This window comes from Bos indicus, chromosome 7 (assembly GCF_029378745.1).
Source record: "Bos indicus isolate NIAB-ARS_2022 breed Sahiwal x Tharparkar chromosome 7, NIAB-ARS_B.indTharparkar_mat_pri_1.0, whole genome shotgun sequence".
NCBI classification, from domain to species: Eukaryota; Metazoa; Chordata; class Mammalia; order Artiodactyla; family Bovidae; genus Bos; species Bos indicus.
Window position 1 is genome coordinate 59738568 of NC_091766.1, and position 20863 is coordinate 59759430.

Consider the following 20863-nt stretch of genomic DNA (forward strand, 5'->3'; position numbering starts at 1 on the left):
GATTATACATTGGAAATGACAGATTCAAGGGATTAGATCTGATAGACAGAATGGCTGAAGAACTATGGATGGAGGCTCATGATAATGGACAGGAGGCAGTAATCAAAACTATCTCCAAGAAAAAGAAATGCAAAAAGGTAAAATGGCTGTCTGAGGAGGCCTTACAAATAGCTGAGAAAAGACAGAAAACAACAAAATTCTGTAAAACAAATATCCTTCAATTAAAAAATGAATAAATTTCTAAAAATTAAAAAAAGAAGAGAAGTAAAGGCCAAAGGAGAAAAGGATTGTTATACCCATCTGAATGCAGAGTTCCAAAGAATAGCAAGGAAAGATAAGAAAGCCTTCCTAAGTGAACAATGCAAAGAAATAGAGGAAAACAATAGAATAGAAAGACTAGAGATCTCTTCAAGAAAATTAGAGATATCAAAGGAACATTTCATGCAAAGATGGGCACAATAAAGGACAGAAATGGTATGGACCTAATAGAAGCAAAAGATATTAAGAAAATGTGACAAGAATACACAGAAGAACTACACAAAAAAGATCTTAATGACCTAGATAAACATGATGGTGTGATCGATCACTCACCTACAGCCAGACATCTAGGAGTGTGAAGTCACGTGGGCCTTAGGAAGCATCACTACGAACAAAGCTAGTGGAGGTGATAGAATTCCAGCTGAACTATTTCAAATCCTAAAAGATGATGCTGTGAAAGTGCTGCATTCAATAGGCCAGCAAATTTGGAAAACTCAGCATTGGCCACAAGACTGGAAAAGATCAGTTTTCATTCCAATCCCAAAGAAGAGCAATGCCAAAGAATGTTCAAACTACTGCACAATTGCACTCATTTCACATGCTAGCAAAGTAATGCTCAAAATTCTCCAAGCCCAGGCTTCAACAGTATGTGAACCTAGAATTTCCAAACGTTCAAACTGGATTTAGAAAAGGCAGAGAAATCAGAGATCAAATTGCCAACGTGTGTCAGATCATAGAAAAAGCAAGAGAATTCCAGAAAAACAGCTACTTCTGCTTCATTGACTATGCTAAAGCCTTTGACTATGTGGATCACAACAAACAGTGGAAAATTCTTAGAGATGGGAATACCTTACCTGCCTCCTGTAAAATCTGTATGCTGGTCAAGAAGCAACAGTTAGAACCAGACATGTAACGCCTGGTTCCAAATTGGGAAAGGAGTACATCAAGGCTGTATACTGTCACCCTGCTTATTTAACTTATATGCAGAGTACATCATGCAAAATGCTGGGCTGGATGAAGCACAAGCTGGAATCGAGACTGCTGGGAGAAATATCCACAACCTCAGATATGCAGATGATACCATCCTTATGGCAGAAAGCAAAGAGGAACTAAAGAGCCTTGTGATGAAGGTGAAACAGGAGAGTGAAAAAGCTGCCTTAAAACTCAACATTCAGAAAACTAAGATCATGGCATCCAGTTCCATCATTTTATGGCAAATAAACAGGGAAACAACGGAAACAATGAGAGACTTTATTTTGGGAGGCTCCCAAATCATTGCAGATGGTGACTGCAGCCATGAAATTCAAAGACACTTGCTCCTTGTAAGAAAAGCTATGACCAACCTAGACAACATATTAAAAAGCAGAGACATTACTTTGCCAACAACGTCCATATAGTCAAAAGTATGACTTTTCCAGTAGTCAAATATGGAGGTGAGAGTTGGACCATAAAGCTGAACACCAAAGAATTGATGCTTTTGAACTGTGGTATTGGAGAAGACTCTTGAGAGTCCCTTAGACTGCAAGGAGATCAAACCAGTCAATCCTAAAGGAGATCAGTCCTGAATACTCACTGGAAGGACTGATGCTGAAGCTTAAGTTCCAATACTTTAGTGAACTGATGTGAAGAGTTGACTCATTAGCAAAGACCCTGATGCTGGGAAAGACTGAAGGCGGGAGGAGAAGGGAACAACAGAGGATGAGATAGTTGAATGGCAACACTGACTCAATGGACATGAGTTTGAACATGTTCCAGGAGATGGTGAAGGACAGGGAAGCCTAGTGTGCTGCAGTCTATGGAGTCACAAAGAGTTGGACATGACTGAGTGACTGAACAACAACAACCATATCATAATCTGACCCCAGCTCCTCTCCAATGTCCCATCCACTCACTGCCTTTGTATTCACTGGTTTTGCTTTTTTCATTGACCATCAGTGTAGGCTCTCACCTCAGGGCCTTTTCACTTGTTTCCTCTCCCTGGAATGCTACTATGTAGATCACTCCATTACTTCCTTAGGGACACAGCCCAAATGCCATTTTCCTGATGACTTAAGTAAAATTTCAGGCCTCATTTTCTGAAAATTTCTGTAACCCACTCTATTTTTTCCTTCTTAGTACATACATTATATATACTCCTTTGCTTCTTTATTAGTGATCTATCTCTCTTACCAGAATGTAAGTTTCAAGAGGGCATAGTTATATCTTGATCACTATTATAACATCAGTGCCTATAAAAATGCCTAACATACTGTATCCCCTTCATAGATATTTCTTGAGTCAACTAAGTAGTTAATTTGTTTTGCAAATGAGGAAAGTGAGGTTTGAGAGTTTGTGACTTTCCCTCAGGGAGGTAGTATATGAACCACTCCAGAATAAATATAATTTTTAAAAATATTAAAAATCAGTTCATCTTATTTATTCACTCTTTAGTATTAACAAGTGCCAAATACTGTCCTTTTCTTTCTCCTCCAACCTCTGAGAATTTATTGTTAGATGGAGAGACTAAAAATCAAAGAGGTCAACTGACTTGCCAAAGTCACATAGCTAATACTTAACCAAACTAGGAATTGAATTCAGGACTGGGAATTCTGAAACTCAAGCTTTATCTTTTTTTTTTTTTTTAATTTATTTTATTTTTAAACTTTACAAATTGTATTAGTTTTGCCAAATATCCTCAAGCTTTATCTTGCATAGTTCTTTTCATCCTATCACTCTTGCCCCCGCTGTTAAAAAGGGAAACTCCTCATGAAAGGGAACATTTTGCTTTAATTTTCTGCTAACCATTTATTTCCTCTTTCTCTGAGAATAATGCCTTGATTTTCCTTTGTGGAACCCCTCCCCTGCCTCAAGCCCACTGATGAGCACATGACCAGGACTGGCCAATCAGAACAGTTCATTCTCTGGCCCCCAAGGATTCATTAATTCACTGGCTAGACTGTAAAGCCAGCCCTGAGATATTTGCTAGAGTCTGTCTGTCTTTCTCCTGGTGTTGCTAAACTTTCAATTTAAAGCTGCTGGTGGCCATCGATGGCACTATGTGAGGAGAGTTTGTCTGAGAATGAAGTTAATACCAATGGAAAGCAGAGTTGTAACACAGAGATTGCCATATCCTGATGAAACAATTTGAGACTTAAGGTCTAGCAGTGTCTTATGACAGTTTTGTACTTGAACTTCCCAATTATACTAAGCCAACAAGTTCTCTTTCTTCGTGTGTAAGCCAATTTGAGTTCGGTTCCAACCGTTATTTGAAACAAAAAAATTTCTTAGAGATATACAGGAAAATCAATATTGTATTTGTATATAGATTAGAAGGAAGAAAAGCTGGAACTGAAAAAAAAAACAGTTAAAAGCTAGCTAAATTTGAGTCACTGAAACTGCACTTGGAAAATGTTACAACATGGGGAAAACTATATATTCATAGCAATGTACATTATTATATTTTGCTCATGGAAACTCAATGAGCAAATTTTAAATGACTGCCATTTAACAAACCAGTATGAACATGCATTTTGTTAGAGATAAAGGATGAATAACAAAAGAGAAAATGGTGATCAGTACCTATCCTAAATTGATTCATTGATTACAGTCCACTATTTTTTGTCGTGTGTACCAGGAATATCTAATCAGAGCTGTGATTATAGGGACACCAGCTGCTGGGAAGAATGCTCAGAGTGACAGGTGTGTGTAAGGAACCATGCTTTTATCTTGCATACTTTGCATATCTTGCATGTTTCTGACACCTTAACAAAATACTACCTAGTTAATTAAAAGCACAGTCAACTGACTATCTCGCATGCTCAGATATAAGCTATGTCACTTCTAAAATTTCTAATTTAAATTCAATTAGACCATGTATGTCTGTGGCACACATGCATGTGTATATTTGTGTTTTAATGACAGTCATACTGTATCCTCATCTCCTTCAGAAAAACAGTCTTAGATTGTCATAACCAGGGGGAAAAAGCACAGCAAGTCCTGGGAAACAAGAGAAAGAGGGCGTCAAATAAACCTTTCTACCATGTGAGGTATAAATGAAGGTCTCAGTATTATCTCAGCAGTAGGAAAAGCTCAAGCCACTAATTATTCAAAACACTTTGTCATAAAAGTAAAGATACAGAAACATGCAACTCCATCAGATTCCTTGAAGCTTCTTTTCTTTGTTGTATACATTGAGACTTATCTTTCCTTAAAAGGGAAGGAGAAGGAGAAGAAAGAGGTGATATTCTTCTTGCCAGCAAATGCTGATTCCAACTCTTAGTTTTCTGACTTACAAATTTTATATAACTAAAGGGCAAACCCTGAAGGTAAGCACATCTCATCTTTACCTGTGCTCATTTACTGAGAATACTCTGAAAGATTACTGTGGAACAGTTGTTAATGGTTAACACAAGGTGTGTAGTTGCATCTCTATTATGAGAAGTGTGAGCACAGGGCTCACCTGTAAATAGTCCTCACCTATTGGAGTGAAATATCGATGTAGTCTGGTGCAGTGCCAACATCTGCCAACTTGGAGCAATGTCATAACTCAGCCTGCTTTGTTGCACTTTAGTTTTTTTCCTTTGGTTTTGGCTGCATGAGCATATATTCATGCATAACTGTGCAAGGATTGACCACATTTCTTTATAGAGTATGCTTCCATGGACTAAATTTCTACATCAAAGGGCATATTCCAATACCTTTGTTTTGGACAAGTGTCAGGAATAAGTAAAACATTATTTATCTTATTTGCCAAGTTGAGAGGGGGAGCTTGGCACAATGGAAAGAACACTAGACCAGGAATCACTCAGCCTGATCCACTACTAACTCACTGTTCCTATTCTTAAGCAAGTTTGTTCATCAGTCTGGGTCTCAATTTTCCCAATGGTAGAATCAACTGGGCCAGAGAGTACTGGACAGGGTTAGCAAAGGAAGAAATTTCAAGTAATTAGAACTTCTCAGAAGTTAAAGGAAATTTTGAAAAGGTGAGTTGCTTGCCATTGGAGGCATTTAGGCAGCATATGGGTAATTAAGGATATCTAAATGAAGGATTTATTCATGGAACAACAGACTGGTTCCAAATAGGAAAAGGAGTACGTCAAGGCTGTATATTGTCACCCTGCTTATTTAACTTATATGCAGAGTACATCATGAGAAATGCTGGGCTGGAAGAAGCACAACCTGGAATCAAGATTGCCGGGAGAAAGATCAATAACCTCAGATATGCAGATGACACCATCCTTATGGCAGAAAGTGAAGAGGAACTAAAAAGCCTCTTGATGAAGGTAAAAGAGGACAATGAAAAATTTGGCTTAAAACTCAACATTCAGAAAACGAAGATCATGGCATCTTGTCCCATCACTTCATGGGAAATAGATGGGGAAACAGTGGAAACAGTGTCAGACTTTATCTTTTTGGGCTCCAAAATCATGAAATTAAAAGACACTTACTCCTTGGAATAAAAGTTATAACCAACCTAGATAGCATATTCAAAAGCAGAGACATTACTTTGCCAACAAAGGTCCATTTAGTCAAGGCTATGGTTTTTCCAGTGGTCAAGTATGGATGCAAGAGTTGGACTGTGAAGAAAGCTGAGTGCTGAAGAATTGATGCTTTTGAACTGTGGTGTTGGAGAAGACTCTGGAGAGTCCCTTGGACAGCAAGGAGATCCAACCAGTCCATGCTAAAGGAGATCAGCCCTGGGTATTCTTTGGAAGGAATGATGCTGAAGCTGAAACTCCAGTACTTTGGCCACTTCATGCAAAGAGCTGACTCATTGAAAAAGACTCTGATGCGGGGAGGGATCGGGGGCAGGAGGAGAAGGGGACGACAGAGGATGAGATGGCTGGATGGCATCACTGACTCGATGGACATGAGTTTGAGTGAACTCCGGGAGATGGTGATGGACAGGGAGGCCTGGCGTGCTGTGATTCATGGGGTCACAAAGAGTTGGACACTATTGAGTGACTGAACTGAACTGAAATGAAGGATATGATCCTGATGACTGGTAAGGTTTCTCGCAGTGCTAAAACTGTAGCACTGTGATAGTCTATGTTCTGCTTGAATCCCCAGCAAGAGACCAAGTGTTTTGAATAATTTTCCAATTAAAACAAATGCATGCTCAATTCACCTATACTGTCTCAAACAGATTCCATCTCCTGAGCATTATCCCAGTCATTTCTGAACATGTGGGACTAAAAGAAGAGCACAGAAATGTACAATTAACTAAAGCCAGATATTTGCTAAGAGTTAGCTGTCAAATGCTTGTTGTTAGCCTCATTACCTCATTACCCTAACCCACTACCAGCCACATATACCAAAACAGTCAATCTCACCAGGATCAAACAAACAAGCATTTTCCCCAAAGTCTTCTGCATCCCATGATGATCATGATTTCCTAGTTACCTTCACTGTGAAAGAGACTCAGGGATAATCTCAAAGATTGCAACTGTGTAAATTCTCACTAAATGGAAGAAAAAAGTCCTCTCCTTGACTATTTACTAAGACTTTGTTTTCTGGAAAATGTTTGGAATCTATAGGATGCTGGCTCAGAAATTTACTTCAATCAGCTGATCATACTCTCTAAAAGAATTTTGCTATAAATTAGTTTAGTAAAAATTCACATTACTTGTTTATCTAGATGTTTGCTCATTGGAAGAAAAGTTATGACTAACCTAGACAGTATATTAAAAATCAGGGACATTACTTTACCAACAAATGTCTGTCTTGTCAAAGCTATGGTTTTCCCAGTAGTCATGTATGGATGTGAGAGTTGGACTATAAAGAAAGCTGAGAGCCAAAAAATTGATGCTTTTGAACTGTGGTGTTGGAGAAGACTCTTGAGAGTCCCTTGGACTGCAAGGAGATCCAACCAGTCCATCCTAAAGGAAATCAGTCCTGAATATTCATTGGAAGGACTGATGCTGAAGCTGAAACTCCAATACTTTGGCCATCTGATGCGAAGAACTGACTCATTGGAAAAGACCCTAATGCTGGGAAAGATTGAAGGCAGGAGGAGAAGAGGATGACAGAGGATGAAACAGTTGGATGGCATCACTGACACGATAGACATGAGTTTGAGTAGGCTCCAGGAGTTGGTGATGGACAGGGAAGCCTGGTATGCTGCAGTCCATAGGGTCACAAAGAGTCAGACACGACTGAATGACTGAACTGACTGAGACATGTAAGTGATGGTAGTTCACAAGTGCAAATGTGTATAAACCATGAAAAAAAGGTCTGTATTCTAGAAGCTGGACTTTCATTGCAAGTGTTTCTTTCTAGGACTTGATGTCAAAATGCTATTTGTGCTAAGTCATCTAGAAAGATTTGGTCTAAATAAAAAGCTGTCTCATTTCCATAGCTGAAAATCCATACAGATGCCGATTCAGTTACACTTAAGGGACTACCATGCTGATATATACAATTAGCATAAAAAATGGCTTTTAATTTTTTTCAAAATAACTAAAAAAATATTCTTCCTAGATAAGTAAACATTTCTTAGCTGGAAACTTTAGTCTTTTTATTAAAAAACTAAAACTGAAAACAGCCCTTAACCAATGAAAGACTATTTAAGAGGCATACTCATTCTATCCTTGGGGGAAAAAGTGAATTACAGAAAATGAAAAGGAGGAACATGAACATCCATTTCATGTAAAACTGAATGAAGTATATATAAAGCAGTTCAAGAAATCATATTTTTTATACGGCACATATTCTCTACCACCACCAAAGAATATGATAAAGACACTGATATTACAAGAAACCCGATCCCAGTAAATGTGGATCTGGGTATTTCATAAAGAAAAAGATTCACGGGTCATTTATTTACATATTTACTTTTCTGATCACTTGATTAATGTCCCACTCCCAACACAGTCACAGGTTCTACAAGGAAAGACACAGTGCATGATTAGTATTTCTTGAATGAATGGCATGACATGATATGAAACTTCCACTTGATAATTAGAAAGGAATTAGACTTGTCTTTGAGTTGCCAAAGGGGAATCAGTGGGAGTCTCAAGAGAAGTTTGAGCCACACTGTGAGGCAGGTCATTTAACACCAGAGCTGTCCAATTATTGACCTGTATGCTTTGGCAAGCAACAAGGTCCATCTCAGTGGGAGGCTCAACAGAAGCCAGAAAACCATCTGTCAGTCACGTTTGAGGGGAAGAACAAGTCTTGGATGATTCTGAATTCTGATGAAATCCAGGAATGCAATGAAAGCAGAACTAAATAAGAGATTGTTTACTGTACAGCAGTGGTTCTCATGTTTAAGCATGCACAGGAATCACCTGAAGGCTTGTTAAAACACAATGGTTGAGCACGAGCCTCAAGGTTCTGATTCGGTAGGTTTAGAGTGAACAATCTGCATTTCTAATAAGTTCCCAGGTGTTGCTGATGCTACTGTTCTTAGATGACTCCTTAAGGTAGAAAATAGATTTTGCAAGTATGGTTCTCATATCTCCTGGAAAAAGGACAGAAGTACCATTGGATCATGTGGTAAACAATGTGGGGTTTTTTTGTTTTCTATTTTATTTACTTTTACTTACATTGAAGAAAAGGATTCACAGACAGCTTATTGTTGAGTCCTTCCTGATATTTGGTAATCTTTCTTTTATAATTACAAAAAAAAAAAAAACAGATCAGAGTCTCACAGTCTTTCGTTTGAAGCACTGCTGTCTTCTGGGGTCCTCCTAAGAAGCAGATCTTGAAGTGGGGGTTAAAGAGATGCACATGCTTGATCTGGCAGTTGCAGGTACACTGGCAGGGAAGTAATGATACAGGAGAGAGGATGAAAGGCAGCTTATTAAGCTACTGAAGCTTAATCCCACTGGGAAGTTCTGGGAAACAATATAAAACATATGCCTGAGAACTATCCTGAACAAGTGGGGAGGGAACTGGTGTCCCGATACTCCCACAGCCATTAGGTATTGCTTACAAGCCATCCACAGGGGGACATGGATTCCTAGGCACCTTCAGTCATTGTGCTAGTAAAAAAGGTTAATTTCAGCAGACCGAGGGCAGCCCTCCAAATATTATGCTGGTTCGTCATTGTAAGTCAGGATGGTATACACAGAAATGGTGAGAGGATCTGCAGGAAAATGGGAGCAAGAGTTGATAGTATCTGCTCCAACTATTTAGCTGAAATCTAATACGTTGCTTTGTGTGTTTTTTGCATTGTTTTTACAGTTACCTTCTATTTCTTTCAACTTCATACTGGTTTGCACTTATACTTGTTTTTCTTTGTAAAATAAATTTATCCAAGGAAAACTAATTGATCTAAAGAAAAGTGCTATGCATATAATACTCTAAATGCTTGCAAGAGAAGTAATCACAACAGTAGTTATTCCCAAATAACTGAAGTTTGGGAAATGCTAGCATAGCAGTTTAAAGCAGAAATTGGCAGCTTTTTGTTTGTTTGTTTGCTTGTTTTGTTTTCTGTAAAGGGCCATTTAGCAAAGATTTTAGGCTTCTTCAAGCATATGGTCATCATCACAACTACTCAACTCTGGTGCTACAATGCAAAATCTGCCACAGACAATACATAAATAAATGAGCATAACTGCTTTCCAGTAAAATTTATTTATGGACACTGAATTTGAACCTTTAACAATTTTCATGTGTCACAAAATTATCCTTCTTTAGAATTTTTTCAACAATTACAAAATGTAAAAAAACATTCTGAACTTGTAGGCCAGTCAAAAAACAGGCAGCCAGTCACACAGTTTGCAAGCCCCTGACTCAAGGCATCAATTACCACTACATCTTTGAATTGCTTACTTTCCTTAGCTTCAGTGGCTTCATCTGTATAATAGGGGCAAGGGTAATACCAATGTCACAAAGTTACTGCAAAAAACAAGTAAAGATGAATACTTAAAAAGCAGGTGCCCAGAGATTTCACAATATGATGTTAGCCAGCTACTCCAGTTTGGCAGTGCCTCAGTCATTGGAGTCTGAATGTTTCATACTCTGCTTCTCCACAAAGGCAGCTAAGCATCTGGGGGCTGATCTTCCCTACTTTGGGATATGGTTACATAAATTATTCCTCTTCTCTATAAAATAGGCCCCTGAAATCTGAGCCTGGAAATGCCCAAAAGGTTTTGTCACCACTGATTTCAGAGGCCTGGAATTGGGAGCAGGTCAAGCTAAAATTTGCATTCCATCAAAATTAAGCTTCCAAATTAGTGTTTTAGATCTTGCAGTATTATGTCGCTGATGGTTGCTGCTGCTAAGTCGCTTCAGTCGTGTCCGGCTCTGTGCGACCCCATAGATGGCAGCCCACTAGGCTCCTCTGTCCCTGGGATTCTCCAGGCAAGAATACTGGAGTGGGTTGCCATTTCCTTCTCCAATGCATGAAAGTGAAAAGTGAAAGTGAAGTCGCTCAGTCGTGCCCGAGTCTTAGCGACCACATGGACTGGAGCCTACCAGGCTCCTCCATCCATGGGATTTTCTAGGCAAGAGTACTGGAGTGGGGTGCCATTGCCTTCTCCTGGTTCTCAAACATTAGAATACTTAAAATCACTTGCAAAACTGAAGGTTTGGGTGCCTCATTCAAAGCATTTCTGAATCAGTAGGTCCAGGAATCTGCATTTTAACAAATGTCTCAGTGATTCTGGTGCAAATGATTCATGGAGAGCAGTTTGGAAAACACATCAAGGTTGGACTGCAATCCACCAGGTGAGCACATCCTTCTGAAATCCTCTTTCATTGTTTTCCTGTATCTGTTTAAATACCTCATCAGCTGAGAAACCAAGATTACAGTATTTGCTACGCACACCAAAAGAAAGATCTCTGCCAGCATGTTTATCTCTTCTGTCCCCACTCTTTTCTAATTCTTCTAAACATCTTGGAGTAGAAAACAGTATATACAGAACTCTCTACTCCAGATATCATGTGCTGATTAGCATATATAATTAAGCATGCCAGTGCAATCTCAAAGGACATGTGCTATTTAGAGCTTAGATGTAAATTCTTGAGCAGAATCTGCATCTTTACTGGACTGATAAGATGTTACCTCCCAAAAGGCTGCTGCCCACAGTTTTCTACCAGTAGTTTGCAAACAAACCTCTTGGAAAATGTAAAATTAAACTGTATATTTTAAAGGGGCCCACTTAACACAGATAAGACTTCAAGGGTAAGAAGCAGGAGAAGAATAATGTTTCTGTAACTGATACTTGTTTAACACATACTAAGGACCAAATTCTTCACAAGCATTACCTCATTTCATCTTCATATCATGCTACAAAGGAGTACTACAATTATCCTATTTCACAGATGAGAAAATTGAGGCACAGAAAGAAGATATTATCCAAGGCCACAGCATAGCCCAGACCTTTCAACCATGAAGTTATCCCATGAAGGATCCAGATCTCAGTAGTTCCCCGCCTCAACTTTTGCACCTCAATTTTATTAATTAGTTATTTGTGTAGCTTATTAAAACCTACAAGAAAGTCTACTGACACTTGAAGGGAATGCTTTTTTTTAAAACAAAGCCCAACTTTGCTCATAGCAGTATGTGACACTGAGTTCCTCATTTTGCTTCCACAATCTCCAGGTCTCCAGCTGTTCAAGGTAGTTTAGATATCCAGCCCACCTGTCTTGCAGATCTGCTATTACTCATGAAGTTCAAATAAGATAACATATGTGAAAGTCCTCTGAACACTGTAAAAAGTTATCTAAAATGATAATTTCCCAGCCTGTTGTTTCCACAAATTATTTTTAAATGTTGAGAAGGAATAAAAAGTGTATTAGTTCTGCAAAATCATCTGTGTCAAAAATCAGATTTTCCAGAGATTTTGTAGAGCACCAAATCTGCAGATATTTGTGGAGCAGAAGAAACCCTGCTTCTACATGGAAAGTAGGCTGTTTATCACGGTTCAATGCAATGGAAATCTTGGGAGCTTGAGAATCAGATGACCTGGTGCTAGTCATTGCCCTGACACTAAGCAATCTTGAGTGAGTCTTTCTTTCTGCCCTTCCAGGAAATACAATACTGCTTGGTGGTTAAGAAAATGGCTTGGGGGAGTCAGAGCTCCAGTGACAATCGACTGCCTCCTCCTGAATGACTTCAGGTAAGTCACGTCACCTGTCTTGGTCTCAGTTTCCCAGTGATAAAAATGAGAATTAGAAACAACAGCTTACTTTGAAATCATCGAAAAAAATTAATTGCTGAATGGATAGAGGAATGAAGATAGAAATGTGATAGTTTTTAAAAAGAAGTCAGTATACAGCCACTATGGAGAACAGTGTGGAGATTCCTTAAAAAACTGGAAATAGAACTGCCTTATGATCCAGCAATCCCACTGCTGGGCATACACACTGAGGAAACCAGAAGGAAAAGAGACACGTGTACCCCAATGTTCATCGCAGCACTGTTTATAATAGCCAGAACATGGAAACAACCTAGATGTCCATCAGCAGATGAATGGATAAGAAAGCTGTGGTACATATACACAATGGAGTATTACTCAGCCATTAAAAAGAATACATTTGAATCAGTTCTAATGAGGTGGATGAAACTGGAGCCTATTATACAGAGTGAAGTAAGCCAGAAGGAAAAACACCAATACAGTATACTAACGCATATATATGGAATTTAGAAAGATGATAACAATAACCCTGTGTACGAGACAGCAAAAGTGACGCTGATGTATGGAACAGTCTTATGGACTCTGTGGGAGAGGGAGAGGGTGGGAAGATTTGGGAGAATGGCATTGAAACATGTAAAATATCATGTATGAAACGAGATGCCAGTCCAGGTTCAATGCACGATACTGGATGCTTGGGGCTAGTGCACTGGGACGACCCAGAGGGATGGTATGGGGAGGGAGGAGGGAGGAGGGTTCAGGATGGGGAGCACATGTATACCTGTGATGGATTCATTTTGATATTTGGCAAAACTAATACAATTATGTAAAGTTTAAAAATAAAATTAAATTAAAATTACAAAAAAAAAAAAGAAGTCAGTAAAATGATATTACAGAACCTACTTGGTAAGTATTTGGTATTCACTGTACAAGTCTTTCAACTTTTCTCTTAAATATTTTTTTACAATAAAATATTGGGAAATAAACCCCCCAAAAGGCAACAACAGGGTTGTTAGAAGAGTTGAATGAGATATAGAGCTCTCAGCAATGCTCATGGTAAGTGCCTGGCATACTTTAGAAATGATTTACTATACAGGTAGAAGATGGGACAAGACAATAGATTCCTTCAGCTCATACAATCTGTGAGCTAGAGCTGTTCTAGGTGAGCCAGAGACACGACATGCCTGAGCAGAATGAGAAACCAGGCCACATGGTACAGAGACCAGATGGACAGAGAGTAGCCAGGATGCAGTCACAGAAGTATCAGAAACCAGGGTAGAGACAGAGGGAAAGCGTAAGTTGCTCACATATATCCAACTCTTTGTGAGTCCATGGACTGTAGCTGGCCAGGCTCCTCTGTCCATGGAATTTTGCAAGAATACTAGATTGGGTAGCCATTCCCTTCTCCAGGAGATCTTCCCAACGTAGGGATTGAACCCAGGTCTCCTGCATTGCAGGCAGATTCTTTACCATCTGAGCCACCCAGGGAAGCCCAGGAGGCATGCACAAATGAAAGCTGTAAGACCCTACACAGGGAAGGTCTAACATGGGCGAACCTTGAAAATAAAGGCAAGTGGCCATTACTACATGCCAAATTAACGTGCTTCTCTCTCAGCTATCCCTTTGGTAGGAGAAATGCATCGGATTTAGAGTCAAACCAGAGTTCAAATCCAGTCTCTGCCAACTAGTTATGTGACAACAGGAGATACTCACTCAAGCATCTTCTAGATCACTTTTACTAGGAATACTTTACCACAGTACAAGAGTGAGCCCTGGCAACCACTTTTCTGCTATAACTTTGGGCCATCAGATCCTTTCTCTTGAGAATTTGAACCAAGAGACACAATCGTGGGAATGTGTCACATTAACTAAAGAGCAATGAGGAAAAGATTGTGAATGCCTAGAACTGAGTTCTCTGGAGATGACCCTCTTCGCATCTTTCCTGGGGTCTAGTTCCTTGATCTACAAGAAGCCCCAGTATCCTTCCAATAAATTTCACTTTTTGTTTAAGCAAACTAATGTAGCCTTTATTATATACAAGAAAATTATATATATTTACTAATACAATTGGGGGCTTCCCTGGTGGCTCAGAGGTTAAACTGTCTGCCTGAAATGCAGGAGACCCGGGTTTGATCCCTGGGCTGAGAAGATTCCCTGGAGAAGGCAATGGCACCCCACTCCAGTACTCTTGCCTGGAAAATCCCATGGACGGAGGAGCCTGGTAGGCTCCAGTCCATGTGGTCGCTAAGAGTCGGACGTGACAGAGCGACTTCACTTTCACTTTTCACTTTCATGCATTGGAGAAGGCTGCAGTCCATGGGGTCGCTAAGAGTCAGGCACGACTGAGCGACTTCACTTTCACTTTTCACTTTCATGCATTGGAGAAGGAAATGGCAACCCACTCCAGCGTTCTTGCCTGGAGAATCCCAGGGACAGGGAACCTGGTGGGCTGCTGTCTATGGGGTCGCACAGAATCAGACACGACTGAAGCGACTTAGCAGCAACACAAACAAAACCTCATCTCTCTGTGACTGATGGAAAAATAAAAAATGATAAGTGTAACAACTCCACAGCACAGAGTAAATATCCAATAAACATTATTTAAATTGCATCTGAGCTTCAGAATCACTGAATCTTTCTAAGTATTTGGAAACACCTTGTTTAGGTGGAGGATGTGTGATCCTGCAAAAAGAAACACATGCTGGCAGTCAAAAAGAAGGAAGGGGTTGACTGAGTTTGAAATTTGGTTTTAAAGAAAGTTCTCTGATTGAAATTTAAAACAAATTAATCAGTTACCTATTACTGTTTTGACTTGAATTTCTGTTGGGTTTCTTCACTGGGCTGGTACTGATTTAAAAGGGAAAAGAAGTATAAAGCAACAGGAAACAAAAGCTGGATGCAGAAGTAACATCTTTCTTAATCTCAGAAGGACTGATCAGAATTTATCTGGCAATAGATAAGATTTTAACGTACTTTTTATTTGGATTATCCTGTGAATAATGAGGATTTCTGTCACCCAAATTGAGCAGTAAGTGGAAGGAGGGAACAAGAAAAGATCTAAGATCAGAAATATTAACCCAGAAATACCACAGCTGAAAAAAAAAAAAAGGCTTTTCTGAAATTCAAAATAAAATGCTAAGTGAGAGATGTCAATTAGTCCCTATTCTAATCTTGCTGTATTGATTCTCATAAATCCAAATATTTAGTTATCTTAAAAATAAGATAACTTTTTGTTTAAAAAGTCTCAGATAGGTGGGTCATGAGCTTTATTTGGTTATTAGGTCTTAACTACGTTGTTCCCAAATTGTGGTCCTTGGACTAGCAGCATCAGCATCTTCTGGGAACCTGTAAGAAATGCACATCCTCAGACCCTAGCCTAGAAACACTGAATTAGAAACTCTAGGAGCAGGGACCAGCAATCTATGTACTGATATAGGATCTTAGAGGAAAGACCCTCTAAGACCCTCAAAATTGTTAGGACTTGCCTTGGATCTTCAATTGGTAAAGTAATTGGTAATTGTTAAAGTAATCATTCTTACTCTGACTGTATTTAAGGTTAGCCCTATCGATAAGCCTCTTAGTGGCTATTTATATCACATTTATATTTCCATCTTTCCAAATGTATACCACTTTCTACTGCCCCGTAGTATAAAAACAGTAAGCAGAATGGACGAATGAAAGGGCAGGCCAAGAAGAAAACAGAAGGAGGGAACTGATAAAAGTATGGAGACTTTATTTGGGTGATAAAATAGATATCTAAAGTTTAGATAATAGTAAGGACTTAATGTGGAGAAGGCAATGGCACCCCACTCCAGTACTCTTGCCTGGAAAATCCCATGGACAGAGGAGCCTGGTGGGCTGCAGTCCATAGGGTCGCTAAGAGTCAGACCCGACGAGCGACTTCCCTTTCACTTTTCACTTTCATGCACTGGAGAAGGAAATGGCAACCCACTCCAGTGTTCTTGCCTGGAGAATCCCAGGGACAGGGGAGCCTGGTGGGCTGCCATCTACGGGGTCGCACAGAGTCGGACACGACTGAAGCGACTTAGCAGCAGCAAGGACTTAATGGGAAAAGAAATGTTTCATCCATTGTTTGCTCCCTCCTGCCATTCTTCCTTTCCTCTGAGCCCTTCTCCCCTAATTTAACCAAGGCTGCCACCACCTCTGTCACTCTGCATATGCCTTAGAGCTATTTCTGAATACCCTCAATTTCAAAGAGACAGGAGAAGACATAACAGGGAAGAAGTCAAAATACATCAACTGAACACAAATATCAACCTCACAGTTTCTAACTTACCTAGAATCAGACTTGATTCTACAATTGAACTACACCATGTTTAAGATCCTTTCTACCCTGTGACATCAAGATCTCATTCTCAAAAGGCAGTTTCATATGGAGGTTCAGAAGAAAGACTCTGGAGCAAACAGCCTAACCCCAGGTTCACCGCTTTACAGCTGAGAGAACTTGGGCATGCTATTCCACCTCTCCATTTGAGTTACCTCATCTCTAAGATGGAGGAAATAAAGTATCTCTCTTAAAGGATTCTTAATGTAGATTAAATGAGATTATCCATGTAAAGCATTTAGAGCTGTGTCTGGCACATAATAAGGGCTGGATTAATGTGAGCTATTAGGATTATTACTATGTTGTCTCTAAAACGTTTCTCAGCCTTTAGCAGCATCTTGAGCATTTCCAGACATAGCAACAAGGCAGTGAGAAACCAGGAGGGATAAAGGTAAACTGTGATGGTGGCTAAGTTGGAAGTGCGTGGGAAAGCAGCTAACAACACAGCATTCCTCTGTCTATTAAAATACTTTGTTGTAAGGTCTTTCTGTTCAAAGTCCCAAGACTTGTGTTTGAATTACAGCAATTGTTTTCAATAGGTGCTGGAGGGGGAACTTTGTCCCCAAAGGAGGTACTAGTAATATCTGTAGATGTTTTTGGTTGTCACAACAGGCAGTTGCTATTGGCACCTAATAATAGCAGAGATGCCGCTAAATATCCTACTATGGGCAAGCTAGTCCCTCATGACAAAAATTACCTAGCCCATAACATTAATAGTACAAGAGGTTTGAGAAACCCTGAATTACGAAGTTGTTTGAAGTTACTTTAATAAGACTTGGCACTTTTTTAAAATTTTCAAACAGGCAATAGTATGGAAGATTCTGGCACTTGATGGGAGGCGGGGATAGGTAACCTATAAGGCCTTTTCATCTCTAAGACTCGATGTGTGCGGTGGACTCTCAACCACAAAACGAAGGCAACAGTGCGTTTTCATTGTTTTCTCTTTGCCTAGTTCTTTTCCCTGAAGATAACCTGAATTTTTTTTTTTTTTAAAGATGGTTGGATACTGGAAGGTAACCATAAGGTATTAAAAGTTTCTCACAAAAACAAAGAACATCAATGATAAGCAGAGAATTTTAGAGCTGGGAAAAACCTTGGATATGATTTAACAAATAAATTCTACTTGAAATCTTCCATTTCATTTCATGGATAAAGAAAGTGAGATTTAAAAAGACCAAGAGATTTGATCTAGATCACATAACACTACAATCATCAAAAGGTCCAGATTCTTCCAAAGAATTTATTTATTAGTCACTAATAATATCAAGGTACTCCTCTATATGCATTTATTTTGCATTTTTTCAACGATTACAGCCTGTATCAGTCTCTATCTCTGGAAATCCCTGAACATGGGTTTCACCTGATTAGGTGCTGGCAGTGAGATTAAAAAACAAACAAAAAAATAGGCTCAATAGGTATTGAGGAAAAATGAATAAGACCTGCCTATTAATTAAGCGATGGCTGCTACTGGTGAATAAAGAGGAGAAATAAAGAAGTGACTTTGGTTCCAGTCACAGTGACTTGGAGGATGGTGATGGTTCAATAAAAGATAGGAAAGTCAAGAAGAGGTCTGGGCTGCAGGTCATTTACATTGTGTTTTAGGTGCTGTTCTTCAGTATGTGAAGCTGAAGAAAGAGATGAGGGGATGAACAGTGTTAGGGAGGTTTGGAAGAACTCAAGTGGAAGAAAAGTATTCAGTTTGGCGGTTACAAGGCCACCATGGCCCCTAGAAGGGGCAGCTTCACGGACAAAATCCAGATAACTCAGAGGAACCAAGAGCATCACTGTCCTCTGGGCCTCAGCAAGTGCTGAACTGAACACTCCCTGAGGCCCCCGCTTGTCTGATGCACTACAGTTCTCCTGGAGTTTAAGTGATGACCCATTCAGCTGTACAATAATAATTATAATAAAGACATTTCCAAGGTGGAAAATGATACAAACACAGGAGTGAGTTTAGGGTAAGGGTGGCATGGAAAAAATATACATAAGACAGAAAAATGACGCGAGAATGATGCAAATACTTTTTACTCTTTTTTTCCCACACTCGTCATTTCTTACTGGAGAGCTGCTCCTCAGAACTCCATGAGTCTCATCCCATGTCCTGACTTATTCCTTGTTTCTAGGGCGCTGCATCCATCATCAGTGTCCTTTCCCTTCATCACCTGGGCTTACCAGCAGCACAGAGCAACTTCTCCTACCTCATCAGTGAGGCTGGGGTTTCACACAGGAGCCTAGGCAAACACCACCCACCACCCTCAGAGTCACCCACAGCTTTCTGACCCATGGACTCCGTCGCAGTAATATTAAGACAAGAAGAGCAAACTAGCCTAAGGGTCTTTCCATCAAAAGCCATTGTTTGAAAAAAAAAAAAAAAGCCATTGTTTGGGTCATGCTGAACCTGTACCTTAAACATTTTTTATCCATTTTAACGAACCAATAGGAAGCCAAGCCAATGTTTTCTCAACATTGAACTCTAGGAACATGAGTTCATGCCATGATTTCTCCACCTCTGCCAGCCACCCCTTCCCTGTATCAACAGCCACTTCTTCCAAAGGGGACTAACAGCACAGTGCCAGACACTGGGTAGCAAGCTGAACAGAAAGGCATCTTAAATTGGGATTGGGATTCTGTGAAAGACAATTGCAGGAAGCTAACCCTGGCAGCCACCACCAATACTTCATGCAGTACAGCGTGCCCACACACTCATGGTCACTCACATACACAGCCACACAGCCAGTTATACACGCTGGATATGCGTATCTTGTTATGCACAGAGAGAGTTAGACAGAGTCCACTCTCTCCGTTATGCATCCAGTATCATCCATACTGTCCCCACATGTACCCTGTCACACACACACACGGTTAGACGCACAGCCTATGCTATGTCTCTCTCTCTCACACACACACACATACATACACACACACGCACACGTTATACTACCTTACAGAGTCAGCAAAGACACAAGCAGTTTCTCAAGTACTTACGTACCCAAGTGCAGGGCATGAGCCCCAACCCTAGTGGTCCCATGCTGAAGGCATGTACTACACAACCAGCCAGCCCACCTACAGTCTGAGTCGCCACGCAGCCCATCCCTGAGCTAAAGCCAGGTCCCAGGAATCCAGAGTCCCCAACCCGTCCCCGCCGCGCCGCCGCGTCCCCGCGCACGCTTGGGCTCGCAGGGTTGTGACCCGAGGGCCCTCGCCGCACCTACCCTCGGCAGAGGCTAGGGAGCGAGGCGCCCGGCGGACGGGAACGGCCACCCCTCGCCGCGGAGCCGAGCTTCTGCCGCCGCCGCCGCCGCGCTCCCAGCCGCTGCCTGCGCCCTCTTCGCCGCCCCCTCGGGTGCGGGCTCCAGCCCCCGCGCTGGGAGGCCGGCGAGCGAGAGGCACCGGCCCGCATGGGGCTGCGGCGGAGAGCCCCCAGCCCCGGCTCACCTGAGCGCGCCGAGCATCGTCGTCCTCTCGGCTGACCGACGGTGGCTGCGCGGGCTCAGCAGCCCCCAGCCCGCATCCTCCCTGCGACCGCCCCCTCCGGAGGCCAGGGATGGCGGGGGCGCGGCCGGGTGCGCACGGGAGTGGGCGCGGCGAGGGCCAGAGGGACCTCACTCCTCGGGGACGAGCCAGCGGGCGCCTTCCCCGGAGACCGCTGCCCAACCGAGGAAGGTAGTCCTGGGCTCACTGCTGGCTCCTGGGTGACCTTGGGCAAGTTGATTAACCTCTCTGAGTACCCACTCCTCTAGCGAAAGATAATAAACGTGAAAAGGGTAGGTGTCTGTGGTGTCCGTTCCAGGGGAAATCTACAGTCTACTTCCTTCTCAGCCTCTGACTCCGCCAGGGCAAGGTTAGTTGGGAGCAGAGTTCAGCGTGAGACCCATAGTCCCTTAGATATAAGGCGTCCAAGTTTTCCGGTCAGTGTTTCAACTGACTAGTCTTCCCAAGTGACCCTGCCAATACTCGTTTTGCTTCCATAGTCTGGAGGAAGCCTATTCTGGCTTTATCAGTTTGTGACCTTGAGCGAGGGGTTGGACAGAAGACTAGCCCCTCTGCTCCCATACGTAAAATGGGGACCATAAACTCCCAGTTGTGTTGAGACTTACCAAAGCTCCTGTGCGTCACTAGTGCATAGTAATATCTGTGGGGAATCGTGACAGAATGAGAAACATTTTTCCTCAACACGTCTTTCCAAGGCCTCCAATTC

General features: G+C 41.2%; 1 protein-coding gene across 3 annotated transcripts in view; it reads right to left on the reverse strand.

The window, feature by feature from the left end:
- HTR4 (5-hydroxytryptamine receptor 4) overlaps positions 1-20447 on the reverse strand; it is a 196051-nt gene extending 175604 nt beyond the window's left edge. For all 3 annotated transcript variants that reach the window (XM_070793822.1, XM_019965193.2, XM_070793821.1), the window contains exon 1: positions 20101-20447. The gene's annotated coding sequence lies outside the window, so the exon portion shown is untranslated. The remainder of the gene's footprint in view (positions 1-20100) is intronic.
- Between the last annotated feature and the right edge of the window lie 416 nt (positions 20448-20863).